Genomic DNA, 22,769 nt, shown 5'->3' on the forward strand with positions numbered 1-22,769 from the left:
GTTTCCTGGGTGTGATTTCCACATGTTCCCACCTGCAGGTGTGGATTCTTGCTGTTTCCTGTGTGTGATTTGTGCGTGTTCCCACCTACAGGTGTGGATTTTCACTGTTTCCTGGGTGTGATTTCCGCATGTTTCCTCCTGCAGGTGTAGGTGTGGATTCTTGTTTTCTGTATGTGATTTCTGCATGTTCCTGCCTGCAGGTGTAGGTGTGGATTCTTACTGTTTCTGTGTGTGATTTCCGTGTGTTCCTGTCTGCAGTTGTAGGCGTGGATTCTCGTTTCCTGTAATTTCCACGTTCCCACCTGCAGGTGTGGATTCTTGCTGTTTCCTGTGTGCGATTTGTGTGTGTTCCTGCCTGCAGGTGTAGGCGTGGATTCTTGCTGTTTCCTGTGTGTGATTTCCATGTGTTCCCACCTGCAGGTATGGATTATCTGGATTCTCGCTGTTTTCTGTGTGTGATTTCTGCGTGTTCCCACCAGCAGGTGTGGATTCTTGCTGTTTCCTGGGTGTGATTTGTGCGTGTTTCCGTCTGCAGGTGTGGATTCTGTTTCATGGGTATGATTGCTGTATGTTCCCACTAGCAGGTATGGATTCTCCCTGTGGAGGATACAGAAGGCACCCCTCTACTATTGATGGGCATCCGTGTGGCTTCCATCCGGTTTTGGCTGTAGGGGCAGCACCCCCGGGAACATTCCTGTGAGCACGGTTTCTAGGTGTGGAGCTGCTGGACCGCAGGGTGTGCATCTACTAATGGTTCGGTTGTAGTGGAGACAAGAAAGGAGCTCCAAAGTGGCAGTGACCCACAGTCCCATGAGTGATGAGAGCTCCAGCTTGTCTAAGTCCTTGCCAGCAATGGGTGTGTGAGCAGCTTTTACAGAATATGACGGCAGCAGCCCGGACAGCATGGACAATCATGGAACAGGAAAAGGAATCCTTCGTACCCATCCTGGCAGAGCCATGAACATAATAAAGGACAAACTCCTTAAAGACAGAAACGTCATCTGGCCCTTTTTTGAGTTCCCAGACCCTCGCATGGTGCCTTTCAAGCTAGACCATCAACAAGTGCTTGTTGGTGTTTCAGTCAGGGGTCCATGGGAGTGTGGGGAGCAGTCCCTAATCGATTCATGTTACTGGATGGGGCCTTTGCTACAGGAGTTGTGGAGCTGGGCATAGAGATCTGGGAGGGAAGCTGGGGACAGACATGGTGCTTCCAGCCAGGATGAGAATCCAAGGTGTCCCCAGCTCTCAGGTGGAGCAGGAGCTCAAGGGAGGCCTGAGGGATGCTGTGCTCTGTGTGGCAGTGGCCTCCACAGTTTACAGCCAAAGCTCTGTTGGTGAGCTTGGGGCACCACTGGGAAGAGGAGCTGGATGCTGAGAGAGAGGGAAAGTGAGGCCCACGGGAACCTATGGGGTGCCTCTGCCCTGCCCTGCCGCAGGGTCTCGACCGCTGCCCCACGTCTGCCTGCAGAGTCCATGCAAATTTCCTCTTTCACCACCCTCCCAGCTGACCCAGTTGACCCAGGACGAGCCACCACGTCCACCCACTGCTGACCTGTGCCCCACACACCTCTTTGTGTGTGTTTGAAGAGGATAGCAAAACTGTGCTCCCACCTAACTTCCTGTCAATCAACCATAAACACGCTGCCTCTCCTGGTGCCAGTGCAGTGGCCCAGCTGTCCACGTTTAGTGGGCGTCAGTGTCCCTCCCAGCTGGGCACACTCCTCTCCAGAGCCTGCAACATTGGTACTGAGACATAAGCGTGATCACTTCGGAGGTCTCTTATGTTAGAGATTTAGATGACTGGGGTGGGGACGAAGACCATCAGTAAACACCTCGCAAATGTATGCTTGTCAAAGTGCAGAGGAAGTGCCTACAGCTGTGCCATCCCTGCGTGGGCTGACTTTCTAACTTCTCCATGCTCTCCTCCAAGAGCCAGAGCAAACATGTGTTCAGTTAATTGTTCATGTCTTTCAACTTTTACACCATCTAGATTTCTGACATTCTGGAAAATCTCTCTGCTTGTTTTTAAAGCTCGTTTACTCACAGTTCTGTTAAATTCATTCTAAAAGTCAAAGCATAATTTGAATTTTTAAGTTTCAACAATTATATCCTTAATTTCCTGTATTTCTGATTGGTTCTTGTTCATAACTTTCCATTCTTGAGTCACAGATACTACATGTTCCTTTTGGCTCTCTGTGGCTACTGCTTATACTTTAAAGGTTCTGTTTCGGTGGTGCTATTATCTCAGTTTTCTCAAGTGTGAATTCTTTGGTAATCTTATCTTCGTGGTGTTGATGCTTCAGACATCTGATATTTGACTGTGGGGTTGTCTTTGAGGTAGTTATTCCTCTGTACACAGGAGTTTTCCCTGTACACAGTCTGCCTAGAAAAGTAATCTTTTGGGGCTTGAGTTCGGGATTATACCAGGGAGAGTGGGAGATGACTAGCCTCTGACCTCTGAACCTTGCTCTGTGGGCTGGCTCATGCCTCCCCAGCACATCTCTGGCGTGGCCTCCTCTCCCTGGCCCAATTGCTGCTCTGCCTGGTCCTGACCCCTCTGCCCGCTTCCCAGCCTGGGTAAGGGGATTGGTAGCAGTTGGAAAGCTGGCCCCTTCCACTGGGACCCGGGGAACCCCTGTGTGCTCTCCAGGATGCACCTGCCTGCATTCCTCCCTGGCGTGGAACTCCTGGAGGGGCTGTGTGCTCCCATGAGCCAGTCCAGGAGTGGGAGAATATTGGAACAGCAGCTACATGTTTAATGGAACCTGTCCAGGTTTCCCAAGAGCCACTGATTCTCGGAGAATTCCTGTTCCTTGTTTTTCTGGATGCCTTTCCGTATGTTTACTATTTCTTCCTATCATTTCAGAGTTCGATGTGCAGATGGGGAAACACTTCAGCATATGCTCAGCTTGCAATCCTAAAATTGAACGCATTTCTATTCTTTCAAAAGTTATATTCTATAAAGTGGAGCATGCCTTTTTAAATGGCTTTACTGTTGTACTAATTCTGTTTATTTTGGAGGTATTGGTTCTTACAGCCATCGGTAAAGACAACAATTATGTACTAACGTATATAAGTCCCCGGAAGGAGACAAATTTATATTATGTTAGCAAATTGACTGTAAAATCCTCTTTTTCTGGAAAGATGATCTTTTGGATCGTCTTTGGAAGGAAAACACAGATCTCCTAGAGAGAGGTTTCTCATCGCTGATATGTCTAAGGACTCCTGCCTGGATTTGCATTTCCTGACATCTTGCTGTAGTTGTGTGTCATGCATTTTAATCTAGTGACTCTAGCAGTTTGGTTGCTTAATGGATTTAGTAATAGGAGTTTTTAAAATAACACACAATCAGATGAAACACAATGCCAACATATCAACTGGTGCCAAGCACAAATATTTGTTTAGTGAATGAGCAAGACACACCTGGGAAGCACACGCTGCCTGATCCCAGGGCATTGTTCAGATGCCGCCTCTCACTCGGCTGCTAATCTAGGTTGGAAGATTGGTGTTCGGGGGAAGAAAGCCTCTGGTACCTCGGTTCACTCGTTAAACAGAGGGCACCGCGTGTCAGTTCCATGCCTGGCACTGTGCTGGGTGCTGGGATCACCTTTGCCCCACCCCGCCAGCTCGGTTTCAAGGAGAGCAGCTGATGTGGGGTGGGGTTGGCTGCTGGATGGGGCTGGGGAGTACAGCTGGGTGGCCCTGTCCTGGGTCAGGTGCTGTATGGGGCTACAAGACTCTCCAGAACCCATGCAGGGCCTGGCCGGCTTCTGGGCTGCTTGAAGGAGGCGTTAATATTACAAACCTACAAGGATGGGGTGCGGGCGTGCCTGCCTCAGGCAGTGTGGACCCCACAAGAGTGTACTGGCCTAAGCAAACCTGCATGGACCCGGCCAGGGAAGCCCCACGCCATCAGCTACTGAACACCAGCTCCAGCTCCAGCTTGCTGGGTTCCGGAGGGCATAGGATCCTAGCCGTGCCAGTCACCTTTACCAGGAAATGTGTCATTTTGCCTGTGGCAGCCTGAACGGATCCTAGACAAAGGCGCCCTGCCTTCTTGTTTGCAGACCTCCGCTATGTACAATCTGAATCTCCCTCCCCACACATGTACAGTGGCAAAACAAGAGACTCCATGACTTTAGAACTGGAAAGGACCCCACTGTGCAATCCTATTACACTCGGGAGAGAAGACACGAGACAGAAAACAGGCCCAGAGAGGCCTGGGCTGCCCTGCCCATGGCCAGCATGGCCCTGGCAGAGCCCGGCACCCTCCTGCCTACCCAGAATTCTTTCCCCTGCATCCAGTGAAAAGGCAGAGCCCCAGGAACCTGTCCCTGCTGAGTAAGGGTGGGAAGATTGTATTTACACACCTGCAAAGACATCGCCCGCCAGCGTCAGGACATGCCAGAAAGAAGTCCAGCCGTGTGTGTGATGTAGAGGGCTGTGTGGCTCAGGCCTGGATGCCCCAGTCGCCTCTGGTCAGACACTCACTCTTCTTCGAGCATGGACAGACCTGGGATGTGGTGTTGAACAAGTCGACAGTGAAAGCCATGGCTTTGCGAAGTACATTCCAACTTATTGATTAGGTGCTAGTAAGAAACAAACAGCAGCTTCTGGGCATGGGCCCGCTTCCTGGGTGCTGGGGTCATATTGGGCCCACCCAGCCAGCTCAGGGTCAGGGGTCCCATGTGAGGCGGGACCGCTTCCAGAGAGAGAACTCGAAGAAAGGAGCCAGCCTGCAGCACCAGGGAGGAGCAGATGGCGGCAGTCGCCGTGCAAAGGCCCAGGGCTAGAGCTCCGGCTGAGGCCTGAGCCCCAGGGGCTGCCTCAGTGAGTCCAGGAGCTGAGGGCATGGGTAGTGGGCCTGGGGGTGCCGGTGGCTCTCAGCACCTTGAGGGCAGCTGCGGCTCTGGATTTTGTTCTAGGAGCAACGACAAACAACAGCACAGATCTCACCGGGAGAGTGGTGTGATCTAGGGCACGCCTGAAAAGTTGCTCTCATTTTCTGTCCCCAGGACTCCCTGGGGCTGCCTCCCCCTCCAGCCTCTCTCTGCGGAGGCACGGGAGCCATGAGGCCCAGGGGTGTGGTTGCTGAAGGAGACCTTCAAGACAACCACGTCGGTGGCCTAGAGAGGGTGGTAGCTGTGAGGCTCAGGGCTGAAACCGGGCGCCTGGGCTCTGTCCAAGAGGCAGGCAGGGAGGAGGGGCCCCTTTCCCCTGGACACCTCCTGACCAGCTTCCCCTCCCCCGTGACAGGCTCCCCCTCCCCCCGACCGGGTCCCCCTCCCCCGTGGCCGGCTCCCCCTCCCCCCGACCGGGTCCCCCTCCCCCCTGGCCAGCTGCCCCTCTGCCGTCTGAGGGGAGAAATCGCGCTCCTTGCTTTTCCTACCTCTCCCCGTCTTGCAGGGCGCTCTCAGATGTTTTCATCTTCAACGTGCTCCCCACGCAGCGTCGGGCGAGGCTCCTGCCCCTGGAAAGGTGAGACCCGAGCCCTGTCATGTGAATCGTGGCTGTCCGGTGGGCCACAGTGACCCTCTGAACTCTGGGGTCCCGGCCCTCTGGCCCCACTCCAGCTGTCGAGGGCGGGGGCGGAGGCTCCGCACGCGGAATAGGGGTGCATGGAAACCTGAACCCACGTTTGTGCCCCGTGGTGCACAGCCCCGTCTCGCTTCCTTCACCGCGAGCCCTGTGATTAAGCCCTTGTAGCGCCTTTGATCAGCCGTAATAGCTGTTTACAGCGGGCCGGGCCGGGCGGCTGTGCTGAGTGGGCGCCCCCACCCCGGAGCCAGCTGCCCCGCTGCGTGGCCGGGAACAGGGAGACATGGTTTTATTGGAACCGACGCGTTTCCCTCATTTCTCCATGTTTCCTGCCCCCGCGCCCTCCTTCCTGGCCCACTCCCCTTCTTCACCCCACACCCTTGGGAGGCGCAGGGTGAAAGGAGGCCTCGGGCAGCGGTGTCCGGACATTCTGGGCAGCAACAGCCGCCTCCAGCGCCCCCCAGAAACATGTTGGGGATGCACCAGGGTCGACCCCCGCCGGGGTCTACACACAGAACCTGGGGGGGCAGCCTCACCTGGAAGCCATGGCCTCCCTGCCCTCTGCGGGTCCCCCCGGTTCTCGGGGTCTCAGTCTGGCCGCTGTGCGCCGCCCCCACCCCTCCCGTCCTCCCCAGGCGCCCCAGCCCTTCCAGGCCCCCTGAGTCCAGGACAGGGCTGCGCTGGGGAGGAGCCCAGCGGATGGGGCAGATCTCGGGCCCACGCGGGCAGCGGTTTTCTTTGAAGCTGGAAAGTTGCCCCGTCGTCCTGCTGAGTCCTGTCCAGGGGGTTCCTTTCGACCTTGAGAACCGAGGGTCAGCTGCCGAGACTCACGAGTGAGGCCAGTCGCGGCGGGAGCAGGGCCCCGTCCATTTTCCTGCCTTCTCGTTTTAAATTTGATTTGAGAAAAAGGTAGTTAGGGGCCGTTTGTGTAGTAGGATGGCATCGCCTATGGGAACTCCCGAGAAGGGCCTCCCGCCCCTTCCAACCACAGCCCCGTGGTGCTGCTTCAGGGCTCATGGGGGCTGCGCTCTCCCTCCAGGGGCCCAGCGGGAATCGGGTTCTGTAGCCGCAGAGCGAGGGAGTGGGAAGAGTCCCCAGAAGTTCTCCTTGGGAGGCCTCTGGCCCTGAGAGGACAGGACGCTGTTTCCGCAGGGCAGTGGGGGGCGGCAGGGGGGGCCTGGGCGCAGACCCCGACTGCAGGGAGAGCTCTGGACCTCAGGGGGGCACCAGGAGGAGCCACATTCCTGCCAAATGGGGACCCTCGGGGTCAGCCCCATAATCTCTTCCCCGGCCTGCGTGGCTCTGTGGACCTCCAGGACAGCACACATGTCCCTTGAGTGCACGACAGGGCCCCTCCCTGAGCCCTTTTCCACGGAGCCCAGGCCCCGAGGACAGCCGCTGCCCCTGCCTGACATCTAGACCCAGCCTCACTTCTTTCACAGTGAGCTCTGCTGGCACTGGGAACCTGCGTTCCAGTTTTCCTCCCCAGCTGTGGGATGCTGTTGGCTCCTTGGTGCCAGCCACTGGGGTGAGCAGGTGGGTGAGGGGCTCCGTGAAGCTCTGGAGTCTGGTGTCCCACCCAGGACTTGGGGGTGTTGGCCTCCCTGCCTGGCCAGGTCCTGCCTAAGGGGTCGGTCCACTCTGCCCCAGGCCTGGATGCTGCTGGGCCCACAGCTGCCCCAGGACCCCTCGACCCAGGTGTCCTCCCTCAGTGCTCAGCTCTGGGGATCGCTGTGTCCCCCACCCTGTCAGGCTGCTCAGCGGGCACTCTGTAACCTCAGATGGTAACTCATGAATCCAGCCACTAAGAAACCACAACACAGTGATTCCTTGAGGGAGGCTGGAGGGCTGCCGCTGGGTGGCTGGGCCCAGCCGTGGACTCAGGTCTGTGATGGGCTAAGCTGTGCCCCCTACATCCGCAGGTGGGTGCCCTGACCCTAGACTCAGAGCATGACTTCTTTGGAGACAGGATCATTGCAGGTGTGTGTGACAATGAGACCATGGGGTGGTCCTTATGAAAGGGGCGTGGACACAGGCTGGCCCAGAGGGATGGTGGCACAGAGGCAGGAGAAAACGCCCGCTGAAGCCCAGGAGAAGGCCTGGGACAGGCCCTTCCCCGTGCCTTCAGAGGGAGCCCGGCCCTGCCGGATGCCTGGTCTCAGGTCGGCCTCCGGGACTGTGGGAACCTTCCTGCTGTGTGGGGGCCCAGTGCCAGCACTTGCGAAGGGTCCTCAGCCCTGGGGAAGCAGCGCCGTCCCGTGAGCCGAGTGGACCTCTCTCTGCTTCTATGGCTTCTCTCTATTTAGTTATTATGTTTCAAAGGCTCATCAAATCCCTGGGCATAAAACATTTTACTAATCTGCATGAATAACGTTCCAAGGTGTCTCATACTCGTGGGAATCTTGGACGGCGCTGCCCCTTGCACGTGGCTGGGACTGCCTGCGTATAGCCTCTACCTGGTTTTCAGCTTGGCTCTGCCTTCACCCCACATGGGGTTTGGTCTGGCCCTGGGGGGAAGGGTTCTTGGCTCGTGTGGTGGGCTGGGCGGCCCCTGGCCCAGGACAGCTCTGGGGAATAAGGAGGCCACCACAGGCCGGCAGGTCTGAGAGCTCTGCCCCATCTGAGCAGCTGAGCAGCTGACACTCCCATGGTCAGTCAGGGCTCAGCATTTTCTCTTCTGGTTGAAATAGAAACTGGGAAGTTCTAGAGAGAGGGGAGGCCAAGATCGAGGGGCAGGCGGAGGTGGAAGTTCTCCTGCCAAGCTTCCTAAACAGCAGAAGAAGCAGAAGAAGCTAGGGTTAGTGTTGGCTTCTCTCTCTCTCTCTCTGTCTCTCTGTCTCTGTCTGTCTCTGTCTCTCTGTCTCTGTCTCTCTGTCTGTCTCTGTCTCTTTCTGTCTCTGTCTGTCTCTCTCTGTCTCCCTGTCTCTCTCTCATTTATTTCTAGAACATTTACAAATTGATTTTCCTGGTCTAAACCGTGAGGGGCTGGCATGATAAAATGAAGCTGTTTGCTGTTCCATGTTGATCTGCCTGAGATGATGCTCTCCTGAATGGCACCTGAGCCTGCTGGGACCCACCTCACAGCTGAGTCCCGGTCGGGGCCCTGCCCCTTCCTCCTCTCCCTCGGCCCTGGTTCCACAGAGACCCATTTCTCCAGGGCTTCCAGGAATCTACTACGGTGATGGGAGATTGCGTTTCAGCAGCAATCCATGTATGAACAGTAAAACCATCTCCTTAAATATTCATGGTTACCATGACCTCATCTGGCTGCCTCGGGCCAGGGCTCTGTGCAAGTCAGGGAAGGGGGCTCAGGCCCTGAGACCCCAGCCTGGTCCCCAACAATACAGCTCCCCTCTGTCCTCTCTTCTCCGAGTCAACCCCTCCTGAGAGCGCTGATGTCTCACCTCTGGGGTGGCAGAGGTGGGGGCTGCTTTCCAAAGAAAGAAATGCTCTGGGGCCACGTGGGAATAAATATTTCAAGGGAGAGCAGACCTAGCCAGTAAAACATTAAGCAGCTTTACATCATCAGCGAGAGAAAGAAAGGCTTGCTTCACGTTATGAGTCAGCTGGTGTCCTTAGGACAGAGACAGGCAGACTGAGGTTTTAGGGTAAATTATTTAGGGTGTTGAAGGCTGGTCTAGGGATGTTAAGCTGAAATGAGACTGGCCCTGGAAGACGACAGAGGGGACTGGGGTAAGAAGCACCGCCTTATGGAAGGCGTGGCGTGCAGACGCGGGCCACACAGAACCCTTTCCCTGTGCACCTGTGCAGTGCCTGCCTCGTGGGAGGCACCACAGATGTTGTGGTATAAAGGGGCAGTGAGTCAGTGAGGCCATTTCAGCCATTTTTCTGTTGCCGCCTCTGGATTTATGAAAGTACTTGCTAATCAACCATCACCTTCACTCAGTGTGCTGCAAATACACGTTTATAGGCCCCCTGCTTCCCCCAAGCCAGCGACGGTGGAGTCAGGGGCAGGGACGGGTGGGCATAACCGGGCAGCTGCTCGGCCGTGTCATTCCAGTGGTGGCTGGAGCTGATTCGGAAGCACTGAAATGTGGGCCTGCACAGCTTCCCTGGAAAGAAAACAAGTCCTTGCCTAGAAATTCAGTGGGTGACCTAAGATGATTGAGCGCTGTGTCCATGTAACTTTTTCAGTAAGGTGAGGGGCCAGTTGGTTGATAAACTCCCTGGTGCTGTAACTAGGATGCTACGCTCAGGAACTGGCTTCCTAAAGTGCGTTGAGGGCAGTGCTGACGCAGCCCGTGTACATGCTAAATACATGTGACACTGTTTGTGAAGAGAAAGGCCTGCATGACACAGGGGACCCTGACACTGAGCATCCATGTGGCCCTTTCTGGTACCCAGAGCTGCAGGTACCCTGTGCAGCGTCTTGCAGCACTAAACAGACAGTGACAACCCTAAACAGACAGTAACAACCTTGAACAGACAGCAACAACCCTAAACAGACAGCAACAACCCTGAACAGACAATAACAAACCTGAACTGACAGTAACAAACCTGAACAGGCAGTGACAACCGTGAACAGGAAGTGACTACCCTGAACAGGCAGTGACAACCCTGAACAGGCAGTGACAACCCTGAACAGGCAGTGGCCACCCTGAACAGACAGTGGCCACCCTGAACAGGCAGTGGCAACCCCGAACAGGCAGTGACAACCCTGAACAGGCAGTGACAACCCTGAACGGACAGTGACAACCCTGAACAGTGACAACCCTGAACAGGCAGTGACAACCCTGAACAGGCAGTGGCCACCCTGAACAGGCAGTGGCAACCCCGAACAGGCAGTGACAACCCTGAACAGGCAGTGACAACACTGAATGGACAGTGACAACCCTGAACAGTGACAACCCTGAACAGGCAGTGACAACACTGAACAGACAGTGACAACCCTGAACAGTGACAACCCTGAACAGGCAGTGACAACCCTGAACAGGCAGTGACAACCCTGAACAGTGACAACCCTAAACAGACAGTGACAACCCTGAATGGACAGTAACAACCCTGAACGGGCAGTAACAACCCTGAACAGGCAGTGACAACCCCAAACGGTGACAACCCCAAACAGTGACAACCCCAAACAGACAGTGACAATCCCGGACAGTGACAACCCCGAACAGACAGTGACAACCCCGAACAGGCAATAACAACCCTGAACAGACAGTAACAACCCTGAACAGGAAGTGACGACCTTGAACAGGAAGTGACAACCCTGAACAGACAGTGACAACCCTGAGCAGACAGTGACAACCCTGAACAGGCAGTGACAACCCCGAACAGTGACAACCCTGAACAGACAGTGACAACCCTGAACAGGCAGTGACAAGCCTGAACAGGCAGTGGCAACCCTGAACAGACACTGACAACCCTGAACAGGCAGTAACAACCCCAGCTAAACCAACAGAACTGGCCTGGCAGCCACTCCTGTTCCAGTGCAGCACTCTGCCATGCAGAGGGGTCAGAGAAGCCGTCGTAGGTCACAACAAAGGGTGGGCCATGGGGACTGGCCAGGGCATGAAGTCCAAGTGGCACCAGCCATGGCACCAGCCAGACCAGGCCCCCTCCTCTCCAAAGGACAGAGCTGGGGCTGGCCCTGGAGACGCTGGGGTCAGAGACAGCCGGGGCTGTGCTCCCTCCTGGGTCTCTGTGTCGAAAGCAGCCAGCGCCCAAGCCTGTCCACATCGGCACCCAGAGGACGTCGGCTCTGAACAAGCAGTGTCCACAAAGCTGCCTGGCGTTCCCGAACCCTCCACAGCAGCCACGACCGGGCTGGCCCCGCATGCGGAGTCTCTTCCCCGGGGGGCAGCTGCCCCAGCGCTGCTGTGAGGGAATGGATGGAGACCTCATGCTTGGACCAGGCCCTGCACAAGCTGCATTTCCCAGCAGACGGCATGGAGCTGCTGGCGAGAGTGGACGCTGGGCAGGAACACAGTGGCCCTTTCTGTCCCCTGGGGCGTTGTCCAGGAGGCTACAGGGTGCTTCCTCCCCCTTGCCCATTGAAGATATCAGCATTTCCCCACCCACTGACCTCGGGGCACCTCAGCAAGGAGCCCGCACTGGCGCCTCCATCTGAACGATGTCCTGGCTTCCTGCGAAACTCTTCATGTGAACACGGCATGTTTCCCAAAGGGAGCATGGTGGATCCCTCGTTTTGCTCAGCGCTCCCTGCCAGAGTGTCCCCAGGCTGAGTGTTTGGGAAACGCTGGTCACCCCATCCCTGGGAGCCGCATACTCAGGAGACCTGAGGGAGAAAAGTGCCCAGGCAGAGTCCCTTCCCCGTCCCCCACCACTGTTTTTTTTTTCTTTTCTTTTTGAGAAGTAGTAACTAAAATTTGTGGAGCACTAGGAATTGTGACAACCACAGTCCTGAGTGCTTCATGTGGGTGAAGAGATGTATTTTAACTTTCTGGATCTTTCACTGTTAGATTGTGGGACTAAGAGCTCTCTTGCACCTCTGCTGAGGCATCTGTCCTGGGGGTGGGCTTTGGTCCTGAGAGAAGCTGGAAGGGGACAACAGCCTCGACCTGGGCACAGTGGGAGCTTCCAGAGCAACTGTCAGCTTGGGGGTCTTTTCTAAGTTCCCTTATTCTGTCCCTCAGCTTATCAGTGACTGAGCCGGCCGTGTTTAGAAGGATGGGGTGATGTCACTGACACTGAGGGAGGCATGAAACCACAGACCTGCCTGTGAGACCGGGACCAGCAGGGTTGGCGCGTGCCCAGGTTCCAGTTCTTCCCCAGGAGCCTGAAACCCCCAGCAAGCTCCAGTGTGGGCTCTGAGGAACTCGGTGAAAGAGGGCTTCTCTGCAGGTGGCCAGCGGATGGGACAATCAGGGCAGACTCAGGGGTCTCTGAAGTCTTCGAAAGTCCGAAGGGCAGACCAGCCTGGGAGATGGAGGACACACTGGAGTGGCAGGTGCCTTGGGCTGCTAGCTGAACACCGAGGAGGGACTTCCCACACACGGGTCCGCCTGGTCTCCTACCCCTTTGCCCACACGCTCCGTGGATGCAGGAGCCGCAGTTCTCCTTGGCAGAAGGTTGAGTGGCACCTGCCTCGCTCCAAGCAGGCACCTCTGGTGAATGCTGCGCCAGGCGCTTCCGGGAGCAGCCCCTCCCCAGGTGCCGGGGTCACCTGGCTCTGCCCGGCTGTGTGTGGAGCCCTGCGGAGCAGCGAGCACCCGGATGATGCGGTTTTCCCTCACTGGATTGGAGCGGAGTGAATTTAACCCCCTCGTGGCTGCCATCGTTTCCACTGTCGGGGAAGAGAAGCCGTGCCCTGGTGGTTTTAGATGTCATCTGTGGAGTACATCAGGCTGGCAGGCTGGCATCCACGTCCTGGACACCCCCTCATTTGGTTTCAGAATTTCTCTTACAGACAACATCATATTGTGACCCCAAAGCATTGGATAGAAATATCAAAATTTTAAGGCACTTTGAGAATTAAGATAAAATATCTGTAAATATTACGTCAAATTTCCCCAAACTTTTCTCCCATCTGCGTTAACTCAGCCTTCTCTAATCTTGTCTCTACTCACTTAATGTGCTTAACACCAGCCCCCTCCCGTCCCATCCACATTCCCCGCGCTCCCGGGGCAGTGCACGGCGCTGTCGCCTGACCTGATGTCACTTTCTTTTGAAACACGTTTCTCCCTCTCTTCCTGCCCGCTGGTTGTTTCATGGATAAAACAGTTCAGCCTGCAGCGGTAGCTGGGATGCCCACGGTCCCCAGGCCCTGCCTGGGTGGAAGACCACAGGGTCAGAGCTGGGCCGTGCGGAGCCCACCTGGGTCATCCTCAGCTTCGCAGAGAGGGGCCTGGCTCCACACACGCGGTGCGCCCCGCACCTCCCATGACCAGCCGCGGCCTCCCCAGCCCTGGGCTTGGTGCTCCGGCCCACGCAGCCTCTCCGTGAACTTTATTTGTAGAGCCCCAGGAATGCCGCACTTGGAACTTCTGAGTCTCCCTGTCCAGGATTAGGAGGCGAGGAGGTGAGGGAACAGGCGGTTTGTGTGGTTGGGATGTTTCTAAGGGGAAGCCGGCGTCTGCCGCCATGACCGCACTGGTGGCCTCACGGGCTGCGAAGCGCAGGTGACGAGAGAGTGCGTGGGGGGTGATTGTGGGGGACCAGACGGGCTGCGCGGCCATGCGGAGGGGGCGCTCGTCTGTGTGAGGGACGGACGGGCCGCGCGGCCCTGTGGGGAGAGAGCGCTGGGCTGGGTGATGTGTGTGAGGAATGAACAGGCTGCGCGGCCATGCGGAGGGGGCGCTCGTCTGTGTGAGGAATGGACTGAATGGCTGAGCTGCCCTGTGGGGAGAGAGCGCTGGGCTGGGTGATGTGTGTGAGGAATGGACGGGCTGCGGGGCCCTGTGGGGAGAGAGCGCTGGGCTGGGTGATCTGTGTGAGGAATGGACGGGCCGCGCGGCCCTGTGGGGAGAGAGCGCTGGGCTGGGTGATGTGTGTGAGGGACGGACGGGCTGAGCTGCCCTGTGGGGAGAGAGCGCTGGGCTGGGTGATGTGTGTGAGGAATGGACGGGCTGCGGGGCCCTGTGGGGAGAGAGCGCTGGGCTGGGTGATGTGTGTGAGGAATGGACGGGCTGAGCTGCCCTGTGGGGAGAGAGCGCTGGGCTGGGTGATCTGTGGGAGGGACAGACGGGCTGCGGGGCCCTGTGGGGAGAGAGCGCTGGGCTGGGTGATGTGTGTGAGGAATGGACGGGCTGCGGGGCCCTGTGGGGAGAGAGCGCTGGGCTGGGTGATCTGTGTGAGGGACGGACGGGCTGCGCGGCCACGCTGGGAGAGCGGAGGCAGGTGATCTGTGTGAGGGACTGGATGGGCTGCATGACCCCACACCGAAACACAAGCCGTCCCCAGAGAGAGGCAGGCCTGCGGGTAGGGCGGCGACCACGGCTGGGGCGGGCACAGGGTGGCTGGGACTGGGAGGAGGACAGTCTCATGGGGTGAAGCAGCGGGTCTGGCTGAGCACACAGCAGTCCTGACTCCCAACTCCAGCTTCCAGGCAGGAGCAGGCGGTGGCCAGCGGGTTTCCTGTGAAGTCCCGGGAGTCTGTAGCTGGAAGTGGGCGTAGGGAGCACTGGCTGCGAGCCTAACCAGGTGGCCATGCGGGTCCCTTCTGCCGGGTCCCTTCTGCTGGCTCTGGCTGGACCTCACACTAGGTCACTGCGGCGATGGTCCCGGAAAAGGGCACCCTGGGAAGTCACTCCTGGAAGCTCGTTGGTTTTGACCTCTCATGTACAGACCCTCCTTTACGATTTATCAAAGTCTGAACTTCTCCTTGGAGTGGGAACTGATTTCCTGTTGCCACTGTAATAAACTGTCACACACTTGGTGGCCTAAAGCAACACAAATTTATTATCCTACAGCTCTGTGGCTGAAGTCTGAGAGGCATCCCACTGGGCTAAAAATCAAGCTGTCCCAGGGCTGGTTCCTTCTGGAGTCTCCAGGGAGAATCCTCCCCCAGCCCCAGGCCTCTTCCAGCCTCCTGAGGCGGCCGCGTTCCGTGGTGTGAGGCTGCGTCCTCCACCTGCAGAGCCGGCCATGGGGCTCAGCCCTTCTCACCCACGTCCCCCCGACTCCTGCCTATTTGCTCTCCCACTTTCAAGGACCCAGTGGCACCTCAGGCCCGGCACAATCTCCCCAGCTCAGGCACGGCCTTCATTTCATCTGGAGCCTGAATTCTGTTTTCCATGCAGCATGACACATTCCCCAATGCTGGAGTCTAGGATGGACCATCATTGGGGCACCGCTCCGCCCACCACAGTGTGGGATGATGGTCAGAGAAGCCACGGAGATGAAGCACACGTGATTGGCACAGCCGGCCATGAAGCCAAGGGCACCATGAGCATACGTGAGCTGTGAGTACCCTGCACGCCTGGCCGATCTGGGGTCGCGTGGTGGGGGGAGCACATCTCTGGGAGGGGACCCTTGGTGAGCTCTGTGCTGAGTGTGGCCCTATCTCAGGGAAACAGGTACTTTAGCATGCATGTGTGTGTGCTGTGTGTGTACACACATATGTCCACGTGCATATGCCTGCACATGTGTATGTGTGTGCATGCACGCTTCAGGAGTCAGAGGCCACCCCCATAGCACTGGTACATGTGTCTGTGTGTGTGTCGGTGCATGTGTATGTGTGTGTATGTACGTGTGTGTCTGTGCGTGTGTGTGTCTGTACGTGTGTGTGTGCATGCACACGCTTCAGGAGTCAGAGCCACCCCCACAGTGCTGGTATGTGTGTCTGTATGTGTGTGTCAGTGCGTGTGTGTGTGTACGCGTGTGTGTCTGTACGTGTGTGTATGTGTCTGTGTGTGTGTATACGCACTTCAGGAGTCAGAGCTGCCCCCACAGCACTGGTATGCATGTGTGTCTGTGTCTGTGTACATGTGTGTCTATGTGTGTGTGTACGTGTGTGTCTGTGTGTGTGTGTGCATGCACATGCTTCAGGAGTCAGAGCCGCCCCCACAGCACTGGTATATATGCATGTGTCTCTGTGTGTGTGTGTGTCTGTGTGTGTGTCTCTGTGTGTACATGTCTCTGTGTGTGTATCTGTGTGTGTACGTGTGTGTACGTGTGTCTGTGTATGTGTGTACGTGTGTGTCTCTGTGTGTATGTGTCTGTGTGTGTACATGTGTGTACGTGTGTGTCTGTGTGTGTTTGTGTGTGTATATGTGTGTACATGTGTGTCTGTGTGTATGTGTGTGTCTGTGTGTGTACGTGTGTGTACATGTGTGTGTACGTGTGTGTACATATGTGTGTCTGTGTGTTACATGTGTGCACATGCTTCAGGAGTCAGAGTCGCCCCACAGCGCTGTCCCTTGCTTTTCTGCCTCATACCCACAGGCTCTGCTGAGGTGACTGCAGGCTCCTTTCTCTGTAAATCAGATCTTCCTCAACACTGGCTCTTCCCCACTCCTTTCTTCACCCACCTACAGTAGCTTCAAACCCTAGGAATGTGGTTATAAAAATGAAAAGATGTAAAATGAGACGCCATCTAATGCCACCCTTTTGGCGGAGAGCAGATTTAGGCTTAAGACAGCTGGTGCCTGAGCGTTTGGGAGCTCACGTTCCGAGGCTCAGGAACGCCTCGCAAGTGGAAATCCAGGCAACAGCATCAATCGGTGGGCTTAAAAGCAACATGAAGACATTTTTGTGTTGCCAGGAGAGGCACATTTTATGACTTACTGTGCTAGAACTCTGTATATACAAAATATTGATGGAATGGAGTTAGGATTTTTAGGGTCAAAAAATACACACCAAGATAAGAATTGTAAAAATATAATGAATGGTTGGGCCAGAATTAGTACAAGCAGAAGTGACTGAAAGGAAATTTGGTGACAGGAGAGTCCCTTGTTGTGGTTACTTTGGGGAGACTGTGAATCCTGCAGGGAGAGTATGGCCTGGCTCCGCCCGGTGTTGGCCTCTGACCGGCTGTGCGGCCCCAGGAGGCCCCCAGCTCTCAGGCCTCCGTGTCTTCATCTGAGGAGAGTGGGAAAAAATCCTTCCGAGGAAGGAGGGCTGCCGTGGGGATGATCTTGAATTGCTGATGTACCTGGAGCACCTGATGTCTGCTCCATGAGTTCTCCGCGCTCTGGAGCTGCTGCCCGTTGTTGGGTGCCTGTGGTTGCTGAGTGCTGAGCTTGACCTGGGCAGGAATCTGGGATCACTTCAGAGCTGCGTAAAGCCCAGTGTCCAGGGCCGCATCCCAGACTAAGCTGGGGCCTTCGGGAGCAGAACGGGCTGCCAGGAGGGGCCCAGCACGTGGCCCAGGTCAGGGTTGGTGGCTGCTCCACTGGACAAATGGGACAAATAGGACGCAGGGCCGGTGCTCTCCTGCCTCACCTGGAGGGTGACAGATGGTTGCGGGTGTTGGACCCTCTGGCAGAGCAGGGAGGGGACCGGAGCCACAGGCCAAGATGGGCCAGTGGGATCATTACCAGCCAGTGCCGTGGGCTTCACTGCAGGGGCCTCCAGCCATCCTGCCCCAGAGGGCATTCTTGAGCTCCTGCTGTGGGGTTCCAAATGGGGGTCCCTCCTGGCATTCCCCAGGGGCTGTCTGTGTCTGTGTTCCTCGTCTTGCTGAGCCCCGGGGATGGGGCCACATCTGGGGCTTCCAGATCCCTCAGACGCTGATGGATGCAGTCCTTTGCACACAGAAGGCACTCAGTAAGAAGTGCTTAATGGATTGGCTATTCTTGCCAAATCTGTACATCTTTCTTTCTGTCACCAACACCCTGGTATGTGGCAAGCCTTGGGGACTGCAGCATCTTCTGATATGCAGAGTGGGGTAAAGGAATGAGCTCAGGGGTGAGGTCAGGAGGAAACTTTATCCCCCTGGAACTGGCTGTGCCCTTGAACAAGTCACTTCACCTCCCCATTTGAAAGTGGAGATGGTGAGGTGGGCAGATCATGAGGTCAGGAGATCGAGACCATCCTGGCTAACATGGTGAAACCCTGTCTTTACTAAAAATACAAAATTTAGCTGGGCATGGTGGCGTGTGCCTGTAGTCCCAGCTACCAGGGAGGCTGAGGCAGGAGAATCACTTGAACCCTGGAAGCGGAGGTTGCAGCAAGCTGAGATTGTGCCACTGCACTCCAGCCTGCTTGATAGAGTGAGACTCTCTAAAAAAAAAACAAGTGGAGATGGTAGTTTCTGCCATCCTCACTATGTTACAGGTTGTGGGGATCAAATGATAGATTTTTGCAAAATATTATACAAATACAAAGCCTTATCCCGGGCAATAGCACCCTAGTCCTAAGCCCAAGGTTTGTACCTGTCAGGTTTCTCCCGGGAGGCCTCTTGCACGTCCAGGGACCCACAGCCATGCCGGGCAGGGTGCTTTCGGCGTCACTGCAGTGCGGCCTGGCCTGCTGTGGTTTGTCCCTTGAGTTCTGAGAACACCCTGCCTCTGCCTCCCCTTCGAGCGTGGGTCTCTTTGGGCTCCTCCTCCCCTCAGTCCAAACCCTGTTTAAAGCCAGGTTGATGCTGACCAGAACCCAGTGTGACTATGACCCTGGGCACGCCGCGCCCCTTAATTTGTCAATTTGGGGAATTAATCTGTGGAAGAATGAGCGGGAGTCAGGGGTCAGGCCTGCTGGCTGGTTGTGCTCCACGGGGGGCTAATGAAGACCCCCCGGCGGGGAGGGAGCGAGGCCAGGCAGACGCCCTGCCCCCGTTTCCTGGCGGCCGCTCAGCAGGCCGTGGGTTATCTGGGAGCCCCACAGCCCAGCCTGCAGGAGTCGTGGCCTGTCCTGAGAAGAGCTGCCTCTTTCAGGAAGTTCAAGCTTTCACTGTGAGATGGGCTCTGAGAGGTCTGTCCAGGGCAGCCCCCACACAGGAGCAGGCCTGGGAGTGCCCAGGTCCACCTGCCTAGACAACAGATTCCACCTGCCAGTGCCACGTCCCTGGAAAGGCCACCTGCCTGCCTGAGCTACGGCCCCGGAGGGCCACTCATCTGCCCATGCCCCCCAAGGGTGGCCCACCTGCCCACATACCTGGAAGGGCCACCAATTTGCCCACATCCCTGGAAAGGACACCCATTTGCCCACGCCCCTGGAAGGGCCCCCCATGAGCCTGGCCATGCCCCTGGAAGGGCCCCCCATGAGCCTGGCCACGCCCCTGGAAGGGCCCCCCATGAGCCTGGCCACGCCCCTGGAAGGGCCCCCATGAGCCTGGCCACGCCCCTGGAAGGGCCGCCCACAGACATCCTCTTGGCTGAGTTCTGTTGCCAGAAAACTTCTGTCAAAACACAGACTCCTTTCTGGAAGTGAGACCACTGAACTGGTTTCTTGCCAACAGGTGTCCCAGAAGGGGCATTCCCAGCTCTCTGGAGGCAGGAACGGAGACCCCCGGGAGAGAGTGGCCCAGGGTCTGCCCTCAGGCGTCCACGTGTCCGCCTTCGAGCCTGGTCCTGTTCCCAGCGCCCATGCTGCTGGAGTCACCAGATCTACTGGGAGGAGACCCAGCTGCACTCAGAGGAATCACGCTGGTCTAGGAGATGGACGGCGGCGTGCAGGGTGATGAATAAAAGTCCTGCCGGTGCAGCCTGAAGCTCAGGCTTCATGGACAGCGGGGGGCGGCACTGGTGTCTCAGTGCCCGGGTTCTCTCTACGTTCTGCCACCCCCTGGCCTTACCCGTGCTGGTATTAAGAGGGATATGCACACCCCTGCCCCACCTGTAGAAAACAGACTCCATCGTGCCTGTGAAAACACACATTGGTGAGACTGACACACCCATGTCATGTGGCCTCATGATCACTCCAGGCCAGGCCCGATTCCCAGATAAGGGTGGGCCCGTGGTGCTGGGTGAGGACCCCTTGAGCCTCACCCAAGAAGCAGTGCCGGGCTCTGGCCCACGTGACCTGTGGTGATCTCTTACAGTAGCGGGAAGGAGCCTGGGGCGGTGGAGCTGTGCGGGGGCAGAGTTGGCTCCGGTGGGTCTGAGGGAAGGAGGGGCTCAGAGCGGGTCTGTGGAAGATGGGATCTGGGTGGCCCCTTGCTGGACGCTGAGCAGCGTCTGACTGCAGCCTCCTGCCGGGACCTGACGTGCAAAGAGCAGAAACCACGAGGGCGCGACCAATGCACTTGCTGGGGCAGGCACGGTGGGCAGCCTGGCGCCAATCACCTCGGCTCTGCAGCCTGGAGCAGCCGGGGCAGGGGGCTCCTGCTGCATCCGAGGGCCAAGTGTGGCTTTCCGTTCCCAGCCAATGGGTCTGGAAAGCAGACCGCACAGGTCCAATAATCAGTCATCCACTTAATCAATTAGGAGTGTGCTAATGCAGGAGGGTGGCGGGCAGCGCTGCACAAGGCCCGGGCTGGATGCTGGTCCCCTAATCGGTGGCAGGTGAAGGGGCTGGGGCGGGCCCAGGGGCGTCTTTGTGCTTGGAGGGAGAAGATGTCCAGGCATGGGCCTGGGGGCTCAGCCAGCCGCCTGCCCGCGAGAGGAGGGGCTGCTGTCTCCCCGCGCTTTCTCCCAAAGTTACCCTGCAGGGAGGGCTTTCCTGGATTGTCACTCAGCGCCAAGTGAGGCAGTTCAGGGACTTACATTTTCATCACTTCTAAGACCTGGAGAGTGCACTGAATTCGGCCTTGAAACAATCCCTACTTTTCATAAGAGAGGGTGAGTCTGCTGATGTTTGCCTGCAAACCCCGAGATGGGGTGACATAAAAAATGAGAAAATCACCGTCCTTCTCAGCAGCACATGTGAGCTTGAGAACCGCCTCCCCCACGGAGCCGCAGCGCCCGTCCCATCTCTAAAATGGCGACAGCGGCACCTGCACCGACGTCTGCTTCTGGGCCCGGGTAACATAATGCACCTTAACACACTTTGGCAATGCTGCTAGGAGCACAAATGCAGATTATAATTGGCAACGAGTCTTGTTTCCATCGGTGCAGTAAATACATGTGAAATTTACTAAGAGAGACCCCACTTTTTGTAGGCTGTGATGCTATTTCCCTCTGAATTCAGCCAGTTGGAGCTTTAAAAGCATCTTCCTTTCTCTTGGGGTGCAGGTGCCCCATGTGCTCTCCCTGGAGCCACCTCTCCCCCTTTCCTGGAGGCTCCAGGAGAGAAGCCACACGGCCACCTTCCATGCTTCCAGCTTCTCAAGGCTGCCCCTGGCTTGCAGCCCCTGCCTCTGACCCAGCAGCGTGGGTCGGCTTCTCCCGCCATCTGTTTGTGGTCCCAGCATCTCAGATCGGCCTCTCCTGCCATCTCTTTGTGGTCCCAGCATCTCAGGTTGGCCTCTCTCGCCATCTCTCTCTGGTCCCCATGTCCCCCACAACCTGAGGGCCTTGGGGTTACATTGGGCCCAGCAGACCACGCGGGATGCTCTCCCCACATTGCAGGACCCAAAACTGTGTGGGACTTTTCCTAATCATGCTTCTGGATGATCTGTATGAAATTCTCCCACTCCGTGGCACGCAGAGACACATTTGAGGGCCAGTGTGAGACCAGCTCAGAGGGTCACCCTTATGTGAGGGCCTCGGGCCACAAGGCTGTGCTCACCTGTGGAGGTCCTCGCCGCTTGCTGGCAGAGCCGGAACCGGAGGGGTCTTGGGAGGGGCTGCAGATGTGGGGTGGGCACAGCCTCAGCCTCAGTATTTGCTGTGATGTTGCTGTAGGCAGGAAGCACCTCCGAGGGAATCTGGCATGGAGAGGTCGTTGCCTGAAGGGAGCGCTCGGGACCAAGTGTGCCAGGCTCCAGGGTTCCTAGGGTGGAACTCAGGCTCTGACTAACTGGCCTGTGGCTGCCGGCCTGGGAACCAGAGTTCTGCATGGCTGCCTGAGATGGCAATGGCCTCGACTTAGAGCGTCCAGCTTGTGGCACGTTGGAGCCTGTGGGATTTAAAATGTCCTGGGCCCAGTCTCCCTGGTGGGAGCCCAGCCTCAGGGGGTCTGCAGGGCCCAGGTGATGCTGAGATCCCAGACACTTCCCTTCCTGTTGTCCCAGCAGCACTCCCAGCGTGCTCCAGGGCATGCGGGTGCTGAGATGGGTGTGGGTGCATCTCCTGCTGCCGCTGTGGCCCATGTGTGGCCCTGGAGTTCTGGGGATCCTTAGAGTCCCAGGAGGCCCCTTCCCTGACTCAGGTGTCTGCACAGGAGAGGGTGGGCACCCACATGGACAGGAAGCCCTGTGGGGGCTATGGGAACGGGCAGCTTCTCCCAGAGGACGTGTGGTCGTAAAGCCTGGCGTCGCTCCCAGGGACGAAGGGGCAGGTGACTCACAGAGCCCCTTGGGGAACCCTGTGTCTCCTCTAGACCTGCTGCGATGGAAGTGGCATGTGTGCACCCCACCCCACAGCGGTGTCTGGCTTTCCTCTGGCTGACCATCCCCCAGCCCTGCCCCTTTCTGTGGAAGTCAACTCGACTGAAGGTGTGGGGAGGTCTGTGTGCACCTGCCCCGCAGGACGCAGCCTCCCTGGTTCAGAACAACTGCCTCCCACCCGCGTGGATGCCAGGCTTTCTATAGGAACATCCGTGGAAAGATTTTTCTTCTGAAATCTTACCCAGGTTCTTAACAGTTGGGACCAATTTAGCCCCAGCTTTATCACGGCCTATAAATTGGCTTCTCATTCTTTGGGTTTAAGATTCCATCCCAAGCATATAATTACTTCCCCGAAGACGCTTTTATGCTCCTAAGTGACCAGACATCATGTCCCTAATCCTTTATCTTGATTAGAAATGGATCCCATACTTTAGCAGGT

General features: G+C 56.9%; 1 long non-coding RNA gene across 1 annotated transcript; it reads left to right on the plus strand.

Moving 5' to 3' along the window:
* Nucleotides 1–14,222: 14,222 nt before the first annotated feature.
* On the plus strand, nucleotides 14,223–21,009 carry LOC139363105 (uncharacterized). The gene is made up of 3 exons (XR_011623004.1): nucleotides 14,223–14,439; nucleotides 15,171–15,422; nucleotides 19,361–21,009. It is a non-coding gene; the product is annotated as an uncharacterized lncRNA (long non-coding RNA).
* Nucleotides 21,010–22,769: the final 1,760 nt, after the last annotated feature.

This window comes from Macaca nemestrina, chromosome 5 (assembly GCF_043159975.1).
Source record: "Macaca nemestrina isolate mMacNem1 chromosome 5, mMacNem.hap1, whole genome shotgun sequence".
Classification (NCBI taxonomy): Eukaryota; Metazoa; Chordata; class Mammalia; order Primates; family Cercopithecidae; genus Macaca; species Macaca nemestrina.